The 12068-nt window shown below is 46.8% G+C and overlaps 1 long non-coding RNA gene across 1 annotated transcript; it reads right to left on the reverse strand.

The window, feature by feature from the left end:
- Positions 1-1012: 1012 nt before the first annotated feature.
- LOC118087843 (uncharacterized) lies at positions 1013-11734 on the reverse strand. Its single transcript, XR_004692868.2, has 3 exons — positions 10868-11734; positions 4654-4941; positions 1013-1206 (listed from the first exon to the last, which is right to left on the reverse strand). It is a non-coding gene; the product is annotated as an uncharacterized LOC118087843 (long non-coding RNA).
- Positions 11735-12068: the final 334 nt, after the last annotated feature.

Below are 12068 nucleotides of genomic sequence, written 5' to 3' on the forward strand. Positions count from 1 at the left end.
ATGTATGCATAGAAATTAGCACACAGAAACTTAATGCAAACAAGTCCCTTCTTTTTGGGGGGCAATGCATAAGCAGCCCTCCTAACCCCAAATCCTGCAGAGAGGCTCTTTGGGGGTCTTATGGGGCAGCGGGAAGGAAGACACAAGAACATTAAAAAGTGCATTTATCTTAAGTTTATTTGATTTAAGATCCAAGTCTATATATCTGTGATGCACAGGCCATCAGTTTAGCCCATAGTTGTAGTGTGTTTTTGAAGAACCAAAGAAAGAAATGTATTGCTGATTGATTCCTCAGGTTAGTTCAGTGTTTCCCAAACTTGGGTCTCTAGCTGTTTTTGGACCACAGCTCCCATTATCCCTAGATAGCAAGATCAGTGGTCAGGAATGATGGGAATTGTACTCAGACAACAGTGGGAGACCCCAGTTTGGGAAACCCTGCGTTAGAGATGATTTAGCTACAATGTTCTATCTCTTATGTCAGAGATGGGAGAACCTTTTTGGTCTGGAAGACTAGAGCCTTATCTGCCCCCATATCCATGGGGCAACTTGACAGATGGGTGGGACAGCCTACCTGTCAATCACCTGGTATCATAATGACATCAGATAATGGGTGGGTTGTCCTGGCTGCCATGCATTTGGGAAGAGCTGCACAAAGTGCTTTGCAACCCCAGTGTGCTCAGGGCATGGGGATCGGCTGCATGACTGAGTTTGTCACCACCTGCTCGACACCTGATGTCAGGTGTGGAGCAGGTGGCTGTAGCTTGGGGAAACTCTTAGGGCTCATCTGCACTTTGCCTTGACCTGTATGTTGATTTCCCCCCCCCCCCAAGGCTCCCACTAGTAAGAGCAATAAGAAAACCCATATAAAACTACAATAGAGCATGCCATATAAACAATTTTAAAGTCATAAAGCATTCAAAACACAACTGCAGTTGCAGCATGAGTAAAGGCAATCAGCTGGTATGTTCCCCAAAAGGCCCTCTAAAATAACCAAGCTTTCACTGCTTGCCTTTAAGCAAAGGGCATAAAACATGTCACTTGCCATAAATCAGTGTAAGCCAGTCCATTAACACAAATGGGGCCCACCAGTCCCAGATGCCCTTAGGCAGGCTCCACCTGGCAGCCTTTCTACTTGCATCCAGTGGGGGGGGCAGCCCACACTGCCAGCTTCCTCTTGCTTAGGCTCCATCTCACTCTCATAGGACCCTGCAGGAGGAAGGTGAGGACAAAATTAGAATTGCCTCTGGCACCACCTACTGTTGGCCTCCCTGCCTTCCACCTTAACCAGTTCCAATGGACCTTACTTCGGAGTAGGTATACCTAGGCTTGGTCGGCTTGGCTGGAATCCTGTGCACACTTACCTGGGATTAAGCCCTGTTGGGCTCAGTGGGCCTTAGGTAAAGGGACCCCTGACCGTTAGGTCCAGTCGCAGATGACTCGGTTGCGGCGCTCATCTTGCACTTTGACGTGCTTTTGAACTGCTCGCTTGGCAGGAGCTGGGACCGAGCAATGGAAGCTCACCCCGTCTCGGGGATTCGAACCGCCGACCTTCTGATCAGCAAGCCCTAGGCTCTGTGGTTTAGACCACAGCACCACCCACGTCCCAGTCAGTGGGCCTTACATCCGAGTAAATATGCATCAGGTTGGGCTGCCTGCCTGCTACCCCTTGCATGCTTGCTTGGGCATAAGGCCCGTTGGTTGGGCAGTGGACACAAAGGGCTTTAACTTCTGCATAAAGAAACAGGGACCGGAGCTTCCTCCTCCTGCATCAGATCAGATTCCTTTGATTCTGCCAGAATAGGGCTGGGGAGAGAAGGAAAGGAAAGAAACCCTGTCGTTATTACCAACACAGCATTAACATTCCTCGTCTTAAGCAGAATTCTTTGGCTCTTGGGGGAGAAAGGAAAGGAAACAACCCGCCCAGCAGGAAAGCCTGTGAAAGTGAGGGATGGTTGTGGAGGAAGGCAGGCATGCCGCAGCAGCAGGGGTCAGCTGCTAGGCATCCTTTGAAGTGGGGTTGGAGGGGAGGGCGATGTCACAGCTGGATGGAAAGATGGAGTTGCCTTTCTCATCCTGTTAACACCCTGCAGCATCAAAGACTTTCCTGGTGAAATGATATCAAATTGCACTTAAGCTTGTGCGCATTCGGAACTTCTGAAATGACAGCAGCAGGGGCTGCTCTTGCTCCCCTCCTAGCCCAGCCAGAAGCCTGATGCACTGACACTGCACAGCAACCCGGATCCTGGCATCTTAGCTCACAGACACTGAAAATGCTTTTGGGGAAACTCAGTGACCATCTAGTCTAGAGACAGACCGGCTTCAGGCTTGAGAATTCTACTGTTTCTCTCTCTGCTAGAAGCCTGAGGCCCACCAGTACGTAGAACGGGGGGAATTTTGATCCCAGGATTTTGTTTCTGATGCCGTATGCACACCATCCATTTAAAATACATTTAAAGCACCTTACCTGTTGCCACCAAGAATTCTTGGAACTGTAGCTCGCGCTGCACAGAGCTACAGATCACAGCACCCTTAATAAACTACAGTTCCCAAGGGTTCTTAGCTGTGTGTGTTTTAAATGGATGGCACACGGAGGGCAGCATGATGGCCAGAACTGAGATCACAGTCCACACACACACTGAAAAAATAACTAGGTATCCTTTTTCTCCCTCACTGGCTCCTGCTGTCTTCATTTGAGCAGTGCTTGGGGGGGGGAGGAGTTTTTTTGTTTTTTTGTTTTGCCATTGTTCAACAACAGGGAGTGTGAAATTCTTGCCAATCTATGTGGAAATCATCCAAAGATCCACCATCGGACTTCTGGTCTCCCTTCTGCCCACCCAGTTCTGCTAGTCCAGCATCTTGATCAGTGCATCAGATCTCTTTCTATAGAGTAGATAGGTCCATGGTCCAAGGCAGCTTCCTATATTCTCCACTTTACCCTAGTTAGAAGGTACGGGGAACGTCAGGACTGGGGACTGAATGTGGCCCTCCATTTCTCTCTGCCTGTCCTTCAGGCCACACCCCTCACAGTTCCCACTCTGCACCCACCTCTAGTCATTTTACGGGGCTGGGATATGACCTTGAACTGTGTTGCTCTTACTTGCTTGGATGGAAGATGTGAAGCTTGCCCAGAAAGAAATGTGGCCCTCAGGCTGAAGAGGGATGTGGACTAGCAAGAATATTCAGAGTCGGTTTTCCAACTTTTTTTGTTTTAAAAAAAGTCCCTTTCCAAAGCCTTTAACAGATCCTGGCACACGCAAATTTAGCAGGGTGGATGTATTACTGGCATGAAGTTCAGTGGCGTGGAAGGCTTCGCCTCATTAATCAGCTCTTTCATTTTAGTTTTTTCAAGATTGCTCCCGAAAGTGGCTTCCAGCATATTGAATGAACAAACTGCAGCAATAAATGTAACAATTCTATCCGAAACATATTTTAAAACAATTTTACAACAGTGAATGCGCATGGAGACGCAGGTTAATTCTGTGTCGAGGGTGGCTGTCTACCAACTCCATCTGGTACGCAGGCTGAGACCCTACCTGTCCACAGACTGTCTCGCCAGAGTGGTGCATGCTCTGGTTATCTCCCGCTTGGACTACTGCAATGCGCTCTACGTGGGGCTACCTTTGAAGGTGACCCGGAAACTGCAATTAATCCAGAATGCGGCAGCCAGACTGGTGACTGGGAGCGGCCGCCGGGACCACATAACACCGGTTCTGAGAGATCTACATTGGCTCCCAGTACGTTTCGGAGCACAATTCAAAGTGTTGGTGCTGACCTTTAAAGCCCTAAACGGCCTCGGTCTTGTATACCTGAAGGAGCGTCTCCACCCCCATCGTTTTGCCAGGACACTGAGATCCAGCGCCGAGGGCCTTCTGGCGGTTCCCTCACTGCGAGAAGCAAAGCTACAGGGAACCAGGCAGAGGGCCTTCTCGGTAGTGGCACCCGCCCTGTGGAACGCCCTCCCATCAGAGGTCAGAGAAATAAACAACTACCTGACATTTAGAAAATACCTAAAGGCAGCCCTATTTAGGGAAATTTTTAATCTGTGATATTTTAATGTATTTTAATGTGTGTTGGAAGCCGCCCAGAGTGGCGGGGGGGACCCGGCCAGATGGGCAGGGTATAAATAATAAATGATGATAATGATGATTGATGGTGTGTGTTTTGCTATGTGTGGTGGCAGGTCTAGGTAAGTGATGGATTATATATATTTTTAAGAAGGATTCCCCCTACCGCAAAAAACGATTCTATCTTTTTTCTAAAATAACCATCATGGGTTTCTTTTTCCCAGCAACTCAAGGTGTAATCTGAAACTTCCATAACTCCTAGTTGAGTCTAATCCAATTAAGTCTGTAATCTCCTCCTATACGCCTTTTAAGACTGTGACTAAATGCAGACTTTGATCAAGCCAGCATTTTTCTATCTGCCGCCCCCACCCATGGCTTTGCTTAAACTGATGAAAATTCTGGAGAACTCAAAAGCTAGCTAATTAATTGACTTCTATCTATCCTGCACTTCCTCCCTTAAGGAACCCAGGGAAGCAAACAGATATACAATTTAAAAACAGAAGCAAAGCAAAAACAACAGCAAACCATTTTAAAACAGACCAAAACCTTTAAAAATTACAATTAAAAACATCTAAAAACAGATACTTACAGTTAGAAACATTCCTGTAGCCATCTCGAGGTTGCCAGGAAGTATCCTTCAGTCACCAGACGCCTGGGTAAATAAGAATGTTTCCAAATTCCTCCTGAAAGTTAACGATAGAGACAGGCGCACCTCACTAGGTGAACCACCACTGAAAAGGCCTTGTCACAGATCAGGCAAACTGGGTGGCAACACCAACAAGGCCTCACATTATGATGATCTTGTAACTCCAAGCTGCTCCCCGACTTGAGTTTTGGGGAAATATCCTGCTGAATTCCTGAGGGTGTGTGTCTGCTCCTAAGACAAAAAAGAACCTGGTGGCACCTTAAAAGCTTAAGGCCCCATCTGCAGTATACATTTAAAGCAGCATCATAGCCTCCCCAAAGGATCCTGGGAACTGTAGTTTGCCGAGAGTTGTTAGGTGACACCTATTTTCCTGAGCTACCATTCCAAGAGTTCTGTAGGAAGAGGGATTGTTTTTTTAACCCATTCTGGGAAATGTAGCTCTGTGGTGTTATGCTAGGCTTAATGTATTTTATTGTGGGCTGAATCAGCATAGGCATCGATCACATGGGCTGTGTTAATTGGCTAACCAACGGGAGGATATTTGTGTCAGCAGTGAATGAATGAATGGTGTGTAATGTGTAATCATCACTGGCTGTAGTTTTCTTCCAACCTCATTGTTTACAAGGCCTCCACCAGCACCACCCCAGCGAAGGATAACACTTTGGCTACACACACAATCTGTAGCTATCCTGTAGTTCCTTGAGAAATTCTGCTGTTTGACGCATTTCCATTCAAAACAAGCTTCCACCCGATTTTAAATCCTAAACTGCGTTCACATCACAGTTTAGCTGAAGTGTGTACATTTGCTTCGTTGAATAGGAATTCAGATGCTGCCAGGTGCAGGGAAACCAAATAGGTAATGTGCATCGAGTGAAGACATGGCCACTTCCTCCTGGTGGGCCAACAACGTGCAAATACAAGGAAATGGTTACTGTACATAGTCTTCAAGTCTCAAGTGACCTGAGAAGATTTGGCACCATGAAAGGGAGTCTATAAATACCAATTAATTGAAGATTATTACATGAAAGTACTAAAAGTTCCAGGAAACTCCTTGCTGCTTTAACTGCAGCAGGCCAACATCTCTGTCCTTAAAGGTGTAGGAGAGGGGTGGGAAATTTGCGGCCCTCCAGACTCCCATGAGCCCCTGCCTGCATGGCCAATGGTAAGGAGAGCTGGGAGCTGTAGCCCAGTGATATCTGGAGGGCTGCATGTTCTTCAGCCCAATATAGGAGCACCTCCTATTTGGCCAGCAATGGAATCTCCCATGGTCCCTTGGCTTTCCATTATCATACAAGCTCTCCATCCGTGCCTCAGTGTGACTCCCCCCCCCCAAAAAAAGCAGGGCAAATCTGCCCTGGATGATGATGGTAATGAAAAATGCCTTTCTGCTTGTTGAAAGCACAGATTTCATCAAAGCCTTCCATCCCTCCTCCTCATTTGTATAATGATCCTGGGGGTTTCACACGAGGTGACAGAATTGATTTTGCCATTATTGCTTTCGCCTCTTTCCATGCCTTTGATGCATACATACCTTTTGATCTCGGGGCTGTGTGGCTTGGCTCAAGGGAAGGGAACAAGGACTCTGCCTTTGCTTAAGGAAAAAAAGGAGGTGATGCCTGCCCCTCTTCACACAAGCCACAAGGGCAAGGCCATTGGGTCAAATGCCAGGCTTGTGTAGTCACTCTAAGGAAGCCAACATAGGAGGGTTCCCATATTTCAAAAAGTGAAAATCCAGACACAAAAGCCATTGAGCTTTTCTTGGCAAAGTTGTGCTTTTGGGGGGGGGGTTTCAACTATTTTAAAGGAAAGTTGCCAAAATCCACACTTCTGACAAGGGTTGCCATACATCTGGATTTCCCCAGACATTTAAGCGATTCCCACCCATACACTGTTTCCGACGGCCGACTCTTGGCAATGTCCTGCAAATGCTTCCAGGCTACAGCCCCATCAACCAGTTGGGGTTGATGGGAGTTGTAGTCCCAACATCTGGAGGGAACCACTTTGGTTACTGCCCCCCTGTAGCAACAAGGTTCTTGCACTTAGCAGAAGGTTGGACTCAAGTTTGGCCCTACTGGTTGGTAGACCAAGGTGTCTGCTCTGGTATCCTCTAGATATGCAGCAATTTACAAATGGGCAAATGAAACAAAACAAATAAACAACACCCAACTCAGGTGACTTGTCCCACATCCTAAAGCTCTCCAGCCAGCATCATTTCACTGTGGGGAAGTTTTAAATCAGATGAATGTTTTAAATCCTGTTTATATGTATTCACAAGCTTTACTCCTGTCTTGTTGGATTGATGACCCTCCTGTGTTCTGTGTTTTATACATATGTATTTTATGTTTACATTGCAACGGCCATTCAATGCACACACTACAGTGGGTAGATGGGAGAGAGACCAGCCCTTACTGGTAGAAAACCTGTTGTGTAGTTGGCAAGATTGTCTTTTGGGGCATGGTAGACTGACACTGACTCTCTGGAAAGAGAACTTCTCAAGGATGAATCTGTCTGTCGTTGCATCTCTGCCAAGTTCTACAGCTTGCCTTGCCTGCTTCATTAGCCCTTCTCTCTCCTTCTGCTGTTGTTTATCGAGCAAAATCTGCCCTGTGCTGTCACAAACCCTGAAGCTCACGCCGTACACTGGGGAGAAAAACGTTTACCCCTAAACTCCCCAAGCTGCTTGTTTCTTTCCCCACCTCCCCTCAAGAATCCTGGCCACCAGCTGCCTTGATTCCAGCAGAGATTCCCCCTTTGTGCGGTGACTGAATAATCTGATTAGGAAGTGCTGGTTCCCCCCCCCTTCCATATTGCTGTTTAAAAACCAAATAAATGCTTTGCAATTGGGAAAGTGCTATCCATCTTGCTGCCTCCCACCCCTACCCTGTCAGCTTCTGCAGGGGCAGCAGGTCACAAAGCCAAGATGAGCAGTCCAGCCTCCAGCCCTACTGTGCGTGGCCGGAGGCGCCTCTGTTCATAAGGAGAGATCAAAGGGTACTTGGAGCCATCCAGTGACAGCTTGGGTGGACACAGCTCTTTGAGGGTTCTCATAAACCTATCCATCACTAAGGGGAGTGGCAGCTGCAACTGAGATGGCAGACCGATGCAAGAGTGATGCGGGATTTTGTTATGGGCCCATCCTAAACCAGGATGAATTCAGGTCAGGTGCGCACCATTCATTTAAGACACCCACCCAAATAATCTTTGGGATTGTAGTTTTATTGCCTACGAAGCTACAATTCACAGCACCTGCAAAGTTCTGCTTTATTTCCAACTGGTGCAACTCCTTAAAGGTGCCTGCTGGAATCAGTAACTTTGTATATCACAACCTTTCCATTTGAGAGGGGTGTGTGGGTGTGGTCCCACGCCCAAGGGTGCCTTTTCAGAAGTCAATGAAGCTGCAACAGACCCAGCATTGTAGGACACCTAATAAAGCAAGAGTTCTGTGTGGATGCTCCAGTATAAATCCACCACAAATGCACTATGATTGTGCCAATAATTATTCCCCGCTGACCCTGGGGCGAAGGAGGCACTGGAAGAGATTGGGTGAGCTTGCTGCCTTCTGGGGGCTCCTATACCTTTAAGGCAGAGGATGGGAGCTGAGAAAGGGAGGCCGGCCCCCCTCCCCCAGCAAGCCACGCCTCCGATTTTGCCTTTGAATTTATTTCATCCCATTGTGTAGCCTGGAGATCCCAGCCTGGGAAGCAGAGAGATCTTTTGCTTTGGGTAGGTAAAGGGGAACAACACGGATCCTGCTCTCCAACAAGTTTGCAGCATCTTTTCTTTGCAAGAAGAATAAAAGCACCAGAGCCAGGTCGGAGGGAGAGAAGGTGTGTCTACTTTGGAGGAGATGGTGGTTAATTTTTAGCATTTGTTGAGTTGAGGACTCTGGGGTGGGGTGGGGTGGGGTAGAGGCTGGCAGTGTCTGTGTATAGTAGGCATCCCACCCCCCATTGCCATTTGGCCAGGATTCTGGGGGGTGGGTGGGTGGGGTGCAAATGCAACAGGGCAGAGGTGTGTCTGTATGAGAGAGGGTTGGGTTTTTTAGCATTTGATTTTAGTATTTTAAATATATGCTCTTACAGTATTGTTATATGTCAACTGATTGGAAGTTTTGATGATTAAATGGTATATACATCTACCGGTAATTGAATGAATGAATAAAAACAAAAGGTCATTATGTTGTGATGTGTGGACTGGCCCTAAGGGGGTCAAGATCCTGTCTTGCAGTAGAATTGGCATGTTAGAATCCTGAGGGTGTAGCATGAACTGTGGAATGATTCTTCTATCTATCTATCTATCTATCTATCTAATCTATCTATCTATCTATCATCTTCTTATTTATTTACTTACTTACACTTGGTTGCTACGTTTCTTCCATGCAGAGCATCTGCTTTCCAATTGGTCTCTCATCCAGGCACTGACTAGACCCCCCCCCCCCACTTGCTTAGCTTCATCAGAGTAGGGACTGAACCATTAAAATGGTTCATTAAAAGTTAACACGGCAGGAAGAAATATTTTTAACTCCCCCTTCTCCCTGTTGAGCTAATTTTTTACTGGCAGGGAAATTTTATTGGTTTGTTTGTTTTCAAAGCCCGCCCTGCAGAGCATTCCAGAGTGGTTGCCCCCACATCTTGTCCAAAGTGGTACACACCATTCTGCCACCTTAGAACCTGAGCATCTTGTTCTCCTTTTGCTCCGTGGCATGTTTAGACCAGGTTGGATATTGGCTAAAGAAGGTGGGGATGTGGTATTTGGGTGATGGGCATGCATGTGCGTGTTTGTGCACAAAGGAAGGCCTTAGAAACTAGGACTCCATGAGCGGTGCTTTGATGTGTAGCTGTGACCTGGAGTTTTGAGCCTTCAAAAATGTTTAATGTGGTCCTCATAAGCTTCTTTCACCAGCCTGCCACATTGACAGTCTTACAGATTACAGTATTGCAGAATGATAAAAATGTAACCTCGCTTTTTTAACCTATTGAGTTTGCTTCTGGGTAGACCAAGAGTCTCCGGATGGTGCCCACAGCAGGGATAACATTGCACTGTGAATCAGAAAGCCTCCAGTTCAAACTGCACCTCTACTGTGAACACAGTAAGTGGTAGAGTATCTGGCTTTACATGCAGAATGTCCAGGTCTAATCCCTGGCATCTCCAGGTAGGGCTTGTAGAATCTCCCCATCTGAAACCCCGGAGAGCTGCTGCCTGTCAGTGTTGGTAGTACTGAGCTAGATGGACCAGTGATCTGACCTAGTCAGTATAAGGCAGCTTTCTCTGTTCCTATGTACGTTCGCCTATATCCTCTAACGGTTGTTGGCATCCACCTGTCTAAAGAGGCAATAGAATGCTTTCAGGAGGTGAAGTCAAACCACTGTGTTTGCAGCATTAAAGTGACCTCCCTATTTCGCAAGCCTGGGCAGTGTGGGTGTGGAGGTCCTGGGCTGCCCAGACGACCTTGCTGATCTAGTTCAAACAGAAGCAGTGTGCCATGGATATTGGCTGGCTCCATGTCCCCTAGGCTAGGCAGAAGATGAGGAAGAGTACCTTCCTTCATCCTGCGACTCTTTAAAGGAGCAGAACAGAGTGTCAGCGAGGGGGTGGGTCATACATAGCTCAGTGCAGAAGGTTGCAGATTCAATCCCTGACATCTTCAGACAGGATTAGGAGAGACTTGCTGAAACCCTGGAGAGCTGCTGCATGTCAGTGTAGAGTTGCAGACAGTACTGAGCTAAATGGATTAAAGGTCTGACTCTCTATGAGGCAGCTTCTTGTGTTTCTATCCTCCCCATCTCACCAATGCTCATAAATGGCCTAAGAAAAGGTCATAGGAATATGCCTTATGCCAAGCCAGAATGTTTGTCCAACTGGCCCAGAACTGCCTGCTCTATCTGGCAGCATTTCTCCAGGGTCCTGGGCAGGGGTCTTTCCCGCCACCTGTGATCCTTTTAACATGAACCTTCTCCATGTAAAACATATACTGTTCTACTGATAAGTGGTCCCTATTAGATCTCTTAGCCTCAATTCCCACATTTGTCAATATTATTATTGATTTCTTGGCCGCCTTTCACCATGAGGTTGCAGAGTGAGTTGCAGCAACTGAAGAATACAGTATTAAACTAAGTTAAAACTATTTACATACATGGAAATAACAATGCTGACCTACCTTACAGGGTTATTGTAAGGATGACTGTGGTCATGAATAAGAAGGCTCTTGAACATGCAGTGCTGAGCCCCAGGAGATAGTTTGATATGGCAAACTTTCTAGTGCCAAGTAGTTCCTAGTTGGGTTAGGACGTCAGTTGGGAACTTCATCTCTGCCACCTTGCGCTCTGTGGGTGGAAGGAAGGAAGGAAGGAAGGAAGGAAGGAAGGAAGGAAGGAAGGAAGGAAGGAAGGAAGGCTGTAATTAACAAAGCAGAGTCAGTGTTTGGGTTTCTGCCTTAAGCAGCTGCTCTGATGAAATGGTGCTCTTTCCAAGGTGGCACTTAAAGAGAGTTTTGAGGATGGAATGGCTCAGGTGGTCTTCATTCGCTGAAGCCGGTACTGTCCTCCAGGCTGAGGCTCCCCAGGGTTAATGTGTCCAGTTTGTACACCCAGAAGTTCATTGTTGGATCATTTCGCATCTCTGTAGCCATTACTGATGCACCTGTGGTTCTCCGAACTGACATGCTGAGCAACTGGTTTGAACTGTTTGGGCAACTTTAGTGTTTTAACAACACAAATCCTAAAAAAGAACCCAGAGCAGGCTTACATGAAGTGCTGCATAATGCTTTTATAACTATATAGTAATCCATGTTAAGAGATCGTGAACACTGTCCTAGGGCTGGTAATTGATTTGTAATCCTTGCATTCTAAATCTATATTGTCCTCTCTCCAAAGAGCTCACGGTGGCATACATTGACCTTCCTTTTCTCTTTCCTTATGGCAACCCTGTGAGGGAGGAACATAGGAGGCTGCCTTAATGCCAGCTCAGGCCATTGGTCTATGGAGTTCAGTATTGTCTCTGCTGGGTGGCAGCTGCTCTTCGGGGTTTCAGAGAGAATGTTCCCAGCCCTACCTGACGATCCCAGGGGTTGAACCGGGGACCTTCTGCATAGAAAACATAACATTCTACCACTGAACTACATACAGCCCTTTAAATGGGAAGGTGAGCTATGCAAGAGTGAGGATCTGAATTCTGGTTTGCCTGGTTTAAATCCTGCTCTCTGGCCACTATACTACACTGGTACACTCATCTGTTTCTGCCCATTTTGCTCTTGTGGAGGAAAGTTACTAGGCAGATTTTATTTCTCTCTAAGCAAACTGTGCCGTGTTCTAATAATTTCCTCTTTCCTTCATCACCAGCCAGGATCATTCACAATTGGA

This window comes from Zootoca vivipara, chromosome 6, assembly GCF_963506605.1.
Source record: "Zootoca vivipara chromosome 6, rZooViv1.1, whole genome shotgun sequence".
Lineage (NCBI taxonomy): Eukaryota > Metazoa > Chordata > Lepidosauria > Squamata > Lacertidae > Zootoca > Zootoca vivipara.